The sequence below is a fragment of the Diadema setosum genome, chromosome 5 (genome assembly GCF_964275005.1).
Source record: "Diadema setosum chromosome 5, eeDiaSeto1, whole genome shotgun sequence".
NCBI classification, from domain to species: Eukaryota; Metazoa; Echinodermata; class Echinoidea; order Diadematoida; family Diadematidae; genus Diadema; species Diadema setosum.
This window is the reverse complement of record NC_092689.1, coordinates 17,854,358-17,863,326: the sequence shown is the minus strand read 5'-3', so window position 1 is coordinate 17,863,326 and position 8,969 is coordinate 17,854,358.

Below are 8,969 nucleotides of genomic sequence, written 5' to 3'. Positions count from 1 at the left end.
CATATATATATATAGTACATATTATATAATATTATATACATATATATATATAGTACATATTATACAATATTATATACATATATATATATATATATATGTATAGTTAATGTTTCCATAAATCAAGACACCAAAATATTAGCTTCGAAGATTTTAGTGGCCCAAACAGGACACCTCAAAAAAAAAAAAAAAAAAAAAAAAAAAAAAAAAAAAAAAAAAAAAAAAACTAGTGTCAAGTCCTGATGTAGGCTACATAGAAAAGATGACAAAGTAGAGAAGTGATGCATTTCCTCCAACAATGATATTTATTAATACATGTACCAAATTTTCAGCCCATGCATACGTCTTCTTCAGGGTCGACATGAATTATGACAAACAAGTTTACTCTTTTCTCTGTTTACAAAGTCAGTAGACATAGAGATTTTAAGGACAACAGGTAAGTGGTATCTAGGCGGAGGCACTGTGCACGTCATGGGTACGCACATAATTTGTATGATTATGACGGAACGATAGTGATAATTAATGTTGCAACCACATGAATATGCTCAAGTATCAAAGAACATATTGATTTAAAACAAGTCTAAGCCGGAGGCCAATATCTGCATGAGGCTTGAAACTGCATACGGGCTGTCTAACTTTTACTTATACATGTATGTACTGGACCGATAGACAAGAATTGAATACAGTGTACTTTCAAGCCACGAGAGTTATAGCACGTTGTGACAAAATTGGTATAGAGACACCCTTTCAAGAAAATCTGCTAGCTCATTTTGGTGGCTTGTTCTGCAAGCTGGAATAGGAAGCTCGAATTGCCGGCTCGAAATGCTACCCCGCTTTGCTACTATACTAGTTCAATTTACTGGCATGATCTGCTATAATAAGCTGGTTTAAGAAGTTCAAATTGCGAACTCATTGTAGAGGCCTGTGGAGACATTCGGTGGGAGCGAAACGGAGTGCGACTCATCCCTTGCCCTGACTTTCTCGCTAAAAATCAGACAGTCAACTCCAAACTGATAGAAATTCTTTTCCAACCTCTGTCAGCCTTGTATTTAGTGCTAGAAGATAAGACATGATGCTGTAGCAGCATGTACCCCATTAGTTTGACAATAAGTCCTTGGCCGAGATAGGGAGCTATTTCAGTCAGTATTATAATTATGTTACTCTCTCTGGACACTCTCCCAATTGCAAAAAGAAATATAAGAGGTAATTTTTGCTGACCAGTCTTTTGACCATGGTTGTGTTAAAAGGTACACAAAGGCTTATCCCATAATACTTGCAACGTAGCCCCCTTTTCCCAACATTAACTGTGGACATAGCTCTAACTCTCACTCTGGCTCCTCAACCTCCAAAGGGGATGGACATAAGACCATCGCTCTCCTGCGTCCACTACAAAAAAAAAGGGATGCAATTTTCCAGAGTCAATTCCATTCTTGTTGAGGCGATTTTGTTATAATTCTTGAAGTTCATACATGTATATATTACACCACATCGGTGAGGTGCTTGGTTCCAGCAATGTTTAAATAGTTTTGGAACAATTATTATAGAGAAGTTGCCTTTCTGTTACATATGACGACGACCAGACGGCAAACACCTGTTCCAGACAGTACACGTCAGCATCTCGACCCGGAGCTCGTCGGTGGCATGGCCCAGAGCGCACTGCAATTCACGATCGCGATCAAGACCCCCTTGGAGAGTGACATATAACATATTTCACCAGGGCGACCTGGGACTCTACTCGGACTGTCGCTGTGGTTCGTACCTTGTACACCTTTTTGTAATTGCCGCTCCTTTACATCTCGTAATATAACTATCATGTCCCCTCAAGTTTAAAACCTTAGTTTGAGCAGATGCAAGTGATGCGGTTATATTCACATTGAGGGTTGTATAATCAATCAACTCACTGGTTAATCAATAATTATGTTGAAAGCACCCCATAATTATCATATTAATATACATATATTGATAATTGAACATAATATTCAATTGTCAACGACCGTTATTAGTAATTCGAGTGGAGTCATAGCTCAGGAAGCTGGAATATGGCTGTATAGTATGACGAGAGTGTGTTTGGTGCGCAATCCTGCTACATGACGATAATAACATCTTGTCACATGTAACACGTCACGAGGTCTAATTTCCAACAATGCCCCGTGCGAACTCTTCAATGGTATCTCGCTCGAACCAAGCACAAACGCGAAGGGCAATAGCTCTTCATCATCTCCAAAGAGCCATCAAGGCCACAAGCCCAGCGGCTATCTTCTCTGACACGACCCCCGCGCTCTCTCGATACACGAAGCATCAGCACTACAGAAATGAACCCGAAGTGTTCAGGAGGAACCTGGGAAGTCTGTGACGGCCTGTCTCGGTGACACAGGTTTAGTGTCACGGACACGGGCTCTGAGGTTAGCTTTAAGGTACCTGGTATTCCCAAGAATCAAGAAGAAACTATTGGGTATTATTCAGATGCTCCAGCAGTTCCAGTGGATAGGAATTGTTACCTTCGCATTACGGCAGCAGGGTTTTTCCCTATTCCATTGACTCCACAAGATTTTCATGCAGCACAATTGGGCATGAACAAAATCAATGCAGTTTAAATTCAATCAGGACTCAATGTCAACCATGAGGTCACATGCTCCATATGGCACACAAGGAAATGTGAAGTCACAGCGACCTCTCTTGGTACCAGATAGAAATAGAATGGCAAAGGCACATGGATGGATTACCAACATCACCTTGAAGCTTGCAAGGAAGTGAATGGGTGGAATGACCTAGAGGCAGAATCATTTCTTGATGGCAACTCTGCAGGCCGGGCGCTACAAGGCGTTAATGATATGGACAGTAGTGTGAGATAGTCGTACCATGAGTTACTGAGAAAACGTGGTCACATATTTGAAACAGGTCAACAAGCTGAAAACTTCTTGGCTGAACTGAAACACAGAAGGCAAGGCGCAAGAGAAACGTTGGAAGAGCTGGGACAGGCAATTCGAACTTGCAATAAAAGCATACCTGAAAATCCCACCACATGCAAGGGAAAGGTTGGAAAGAAACCATTACATTGATGCTGTAGACCTCCAAACAAACCATGTGGGAATCCACAGAGCGCGACCGGATTAAGCCATTCATGCAGCACTGGAAACAGAACATTTTCATAGGGTAGAAATGCAGGAGAAATGAACGTCTCAGGTCTGGTAACTATGCAGGAGGCCCTAGGAATGAAGAAGATGTAGGCCTTCAGAAATTGGAGGACACGTTGACACAGCGAATGAACAAGATACAAGATCGAATCACAGAAATTTGGATAACCCCCAGTGGAGAGAAAAGAGGAGATGCTACAAGTGTGGAGAGATACATGTAGGGAATCCCATTCACTATTGTCCTCTCAAGAAGAAGAAAGATAAAATCCCGGCAAACGCAGGACAACCAGCCGGAAGGCCCGATGGCAGGCTAGAAAACCCACAGGACCAGCAGACACGAAACACGCCAATGGAAAACAACCAATAACCCAAGAGCCAAGCAACATTATCCTGAACATAGTGTCAGGTGCAAAGCAGCTCAAGGTAATTTGGACTTCCAAAGATGCACCCTATGAATAAATGGTGAAGAGATGCAGCGCACAATACAGAGAGGCGAAACTTCTGTAGCAAAAGTCAAAGTTGCAAGCACAATGACCAAACCTACAGGACATGAAGCCATTGCCCCTAGACAGATACCTGATAAAGGGATGAATATGACAGGAACAGCTGTCATTGACCCATTACAGAACGGTGGAAAAGTAGCATCAAAGGGAGATGGCAAGAACTTGGTGGATGCAGCGAAGGATGTCATTCTAGTACAAGTTTTCAGCCCTGGTGACTTATCATGTAAAGTCCAAGAAGGACTTACAATAGGAATGATAACATCTGCCAATTTGGAACCTGTGGAAAGTAAAAGCTTTGACTCTGATGAACTTCTTCCCCATGTATGGGACCTGTATGAGCGAAACATTGAGAATCTGGTTTAAGATCCACAATACCATCAGCAGGTAAAATTGTGTCTCCTGAAAAATGAAGATGTGTTCTCCCCCAAAAAAGTCAAGACATTGGTTGCACAGATATAGTGCAACACAGCATCAAAACAGGTGATATAATATCAGTGAAGCAGAAAACAAGAAAGTTCCCGCTGTGCAACCAGCAGGAAATAGAAAGACCAGTACAAGACTGTGGGATCGTGGAGTAATCGAACCATTGGAAAGTTCTTGGGAAGTAAGCAGACATCGTGTCAGTCAAAAAGAAAGATGGCTTTAAAAGAGTGTGCATTGATTACTGCAACTTAAACGAAGTGAAGATAAATGACGCATATCCTATACACTCTCTGTATTGATCATTTAAGTGTCAATGATTTTATCATACAGGGAACCAAGACTGACCATAGAGGTAGAGCGAGGGCAAACAGGACAAACTACTCCTCCCTCCATGCCCTCTGTAACAGAGCATATGCTAAAAATGGAGGAAGCTAAAAAGACAATAAACAAAAAAGTAAAACCAAACATCATGATGGCCCAGTAGAGGCAGAAGGAGTATCATGACAAGCAGCACCTCTGTCAGGTAAGAATTTTAACTGAACTGAGACCAACGATTTCCACGGTGAGTAACTTTCAATAAGCCCCTATTTGGAGTGATGTCGTATATATCTGTAGATTGAAAATGGCTCATTGCATCTCGTTGTATCAGGATTCCCCTGTACCTCAAACAGACAAACCTCCACTTGTCCACCCTGGAAATGTCCTACGGCTTAAGAGTTGCCAATACCTCTTTATCATCTGATCTGATCTACTTGAGACTCCTATGACTTTGTACATGCCATTACCAGCCAGCACGCCGAGGAACTTCTTATGAACTGTAATTGATTTTCTACACCAAACCTCTATTCAGGCTACTGGCAGGTAGTGCTCGACTCCGACCAATGCACAAGACAAACATCATTCATCGTAAGAGATGGTCTCCACAAGTTGAAAGCTATGCCATTCCAGTTCACAAATACTCTGGCTACGTTCAAGGCGAGCACCTCATTGAAAAAGTAATCACAGTGAGAAAATGAGGCCGAAGAGGAACTGGAGGACTATGTAGCTGCACTGTATATGCATAAGAAGAGCAGCATGCTCAGGCAAAAGCGCTGTGCGTCAGAAAAGGAACTATGACAGGAGAACCAATACTCCGGGACTGCATGAAGGTGACTTTGAGTGCTATTATGATCCCTCCAAAAGAAACGGTGTTTCTTTTGGTTCTTTTTGGTTGCACAGATATAGTGCAACACAGCATCAAAACAGGTGATATAATATCAGTGAAGCAGAAAACAAGAAAGTTCCCGCTGTGCAACCAGCAGGAAATAGAAAGACCAGTACAAGACTGTGGGATCGTGGAGTAATCGAACCATTGGAAAGTTCTTGGGAAGTAAGCAGACATCGTGTCAGTCAAAAAGAAAGATGGCTTTAAAAGAGTGTGCATTGATTACTGCAACTTAAACGAAGTGAAGATAAATGACGCATATCCTATACACTCTCTGTATTGATCATTTAAGTGTCAATGATTTTATCATACAGGGAACCAAGACTGACCATAGAGGTAGAGCGAGGGCAAACAGGACAAACTACTCCTCCCTCCATGCCCTCTGTAACAGAGCATATGCTAAAAATGGAGGAAGCTAAAAAGACAATAAACAAAAAAGTAAAACCAAACATCATGATGGCCCAGTAGAGGCAGAAGGAGTATCATGACAAGCAGCACCTCTGTCAGGTAAGAATTTTAACTGAACTGAGACCAACGATTTCCACGGTGAGTAACTTTCAATAAGCCCCTATTTGGAGTGATGTCGTATATATCTGTAGATTGAAAATGGCTCATTGCATCTCGTTGTATCAGGATTCCCCTGTACCTCAAACAGACAAACCTCCACTTGTCCACCCTGGAAATGTCCTACGGCTTAAGAGTTGCCAATACCTCTTTATCATCTGATCTGATCTACTTGAGACTCCTATGACTTTGTACATGCCACAGGGGCGGATCCAGAGAGGACAGCAACCGGCGCACGCCCCCCCTTTATTTTTTGTTGAAACAAAAGAAATAAAAAGAAAAAATGGGGGGAGGGGTGCGTGCGCCCCCCCTTTATTTTTGTAAACACGCCCCCTCTTTACGGAATTCCTGGATCCGCCCCTGTGCCATTATCAGCCAGCACGCCGAGGAACTTCTTATGAACTGTAATTGATTTTCTACACCAAACCTCTATTCAGGCTACTGGCAGGTAGTGCTCGACTCCGACCAATGCACAAGACAAACATCATTCATCGTAAGAGATGGTCTCCACAAGTTGAAAGCTATGCCATTCCAGTTCACAAATACTCTGGCTACGTTCAAGGCGAGCACCTCATTGAAAAAGTAATCACAGTGAGAAAATGAGGCCGAAGAGGAACTGGAGGACTATGTAGCTGCACTGTATATGCATAAGAAGAGCAGCATGCTCAGGCAAAAGCGCTGTGCGTCAGAAAAGGAACTATGACAGGAGAACCAATACTCCGGGACTGCATGAAGGTGACTTTGAGTGCTATTATGATCCCTCCAAAAGAAACGGTGTTTCTTTTGGTTCTTTTTGGTTGCACAGATATAGTGCAACACAGCATCAAAACAGGTGATATAATATCAGTGAAGCAGAAAACAAGAAAGTTCCCGCTGTGCAACCAGCAGGAAATAGAAAGACCAGTACAAGACTGTGGGATCGTGGAGTAATCGAACCATTGGAAAGTTCTTGGGAAGTAAGCAGACATCGTGTCAGTCAAAAAGAAAGATGGCTTTAAAAGAGTGTGCATTGATTACTGCAACTTAAACGAAGTGAAGATAAATGACGCATATCCTATACACTCTCTGTATTGATCATTTAAGTGTCAATGATTTTATCATACAGGGAACCAAGACTGACCATAGAGGTAGAGCGAGGGCAAACAGGACAAACTACTCCTCCCTCCATGCCCTCTGTAACAGAGCATATGCTAAAAATGGAGGAAGCTAAAAAGACAATAAACAAAAAAGTAAAACCAAACATCATGATGGCCCAGTAGAGGCAGAAGGAGTATCATGACAAGCAGCACCTCTGTCAGGTAAGAATTTTAACTGAACTGAGACCAACGATTTCCACGGTGAGTAACTTTCAATAAGCCCCTATTTGGAGTGATGTCGTATATATCTGTAGATTGAAAATGGCTCATTGCATCTCGTTGTATCAGGATTCCCCTGTACCTCAAACAGACAAACCTCCACTTGTCCACCCTGGAAATGTCCTACGGCTTAAGAGTTGCCAATACCTCTTTATCATCTGATCTGATCTACTTGAGACTCCTATGACTTTGTACATGCCATTACCAGCCAGCACGCCGAGGAACTTCTTATGAACTGTAATTGATTTTCTACACCAAACCTCTATTCAGGCTACTGGCAGGTAGTGCTCGACTCCGACCAATGCACAAGACAAACATCATTCATCGTAAGAGATGGTCTCCACAAGTTGAAAGCTATGCCATTCCAGTTCACAAATACTCTGGCTACGTTCAAGGCGAGCACCTCATTGAAAAAGTAATCACAGTGAGAAAATGAGGCCGAAGAGGAACTGGAGGACTATGTAGCTGCACTGTATATGCATAAGAAGAGCAGCATGCTCAGGCAAAAGCGCTGTGCGTCAGAAAAGGAACTATGACAGGAGAACCAATACTCCGGGACTGCATGAAGGTGACTTTGAGTGCTATTATGATCCCTCCAAAAGAAACGGTGTTTCTTTTGGTTCTTTTTGGTTGCACAGATATAGTGCAACACAGCATCAAAACAGGTGATATAATATCAGTGAAGCAGAAAACAAGAAAGTTCCCGCTGTGCAACCAGCAGGAAATAGAAAGACCAGTACAAGACTGTGGGATCGTGGAGTAATCGAACCATTGGAAAGTTCTTGGGAAGTAAGCAGACATCGTGTCAGTCAAAAAGAAAGATGGCTTTAAAAGAGTGTGCATTGATTACTGCAACTTAAACGAAGTGAAGATAAATGACGCATATCCTATACACTCTCTGTATTGATCATTTAAGTGTCAATGATTTTATCAAACAGGGAACCAAGACTGACCATAGAGGTAGAGCGAGGGCAAACAGGACAAACTACTCCTCCCTCCATGCCCTCTGTAACAGAGCATATGCTAAAAATGGAGGAAGCTAAAAAGACAATAAACAAAAAAGTAAAACCAAACATCATGATGGCCCAGAAGAGGCAGAAGGAGTATCATGACAAGCAGCACCTATGTCAGGTAAGAATTTTAACTGAACTGAGACCAACGATTTCCACGGTGAGTAACTTTCAATAAGCCCCTATTTGGAGTGATGTCGTATATATCTGTAGATTGAAAATGGCTCATTGCATCTCGTTGTATCAGGATTCCCCTGTACCTCAAACAGACAAACCTCCACTTGTCCACCCTGGAAATGTCCTACGGCTTAAGAGTTGCCAATACCTCTTGGTCATCTGATCTGATCTACTTGAGACTCCTATGACTTTGTACATGCCATTACCAGCCAGCACGCCGAGGAACTTCTTATGAACTGTAATTGATTTTCTACACCAAACCTCTATTCAGGCTACTGGCAGGTAGTGCTCGACTCCGACCAATGCACAAGACAAACATCATTCATCGTAAGAGATGGTCTCCACAAGTTGAAAGCTATGCCATTCCAGTTCACAAATACTCTGGCTACGTTCAAGGCGAGCGCCTCATTGAAAAAGTAATCACAGTGAGAAAATGAGGCCGAAGAGGAACTGGAAGACTATGTAGCTGCACTGTGCATATGCATAAGAAGAGCAGCATGCTCAGGCAAAAGCGCTGTGCGTCAGAAAAGGAACTATGACAGGAGAACCAATACTCCGGGACTGCATGAAGGTGACTTTGAGTGCTATTATGATCCCTCCAA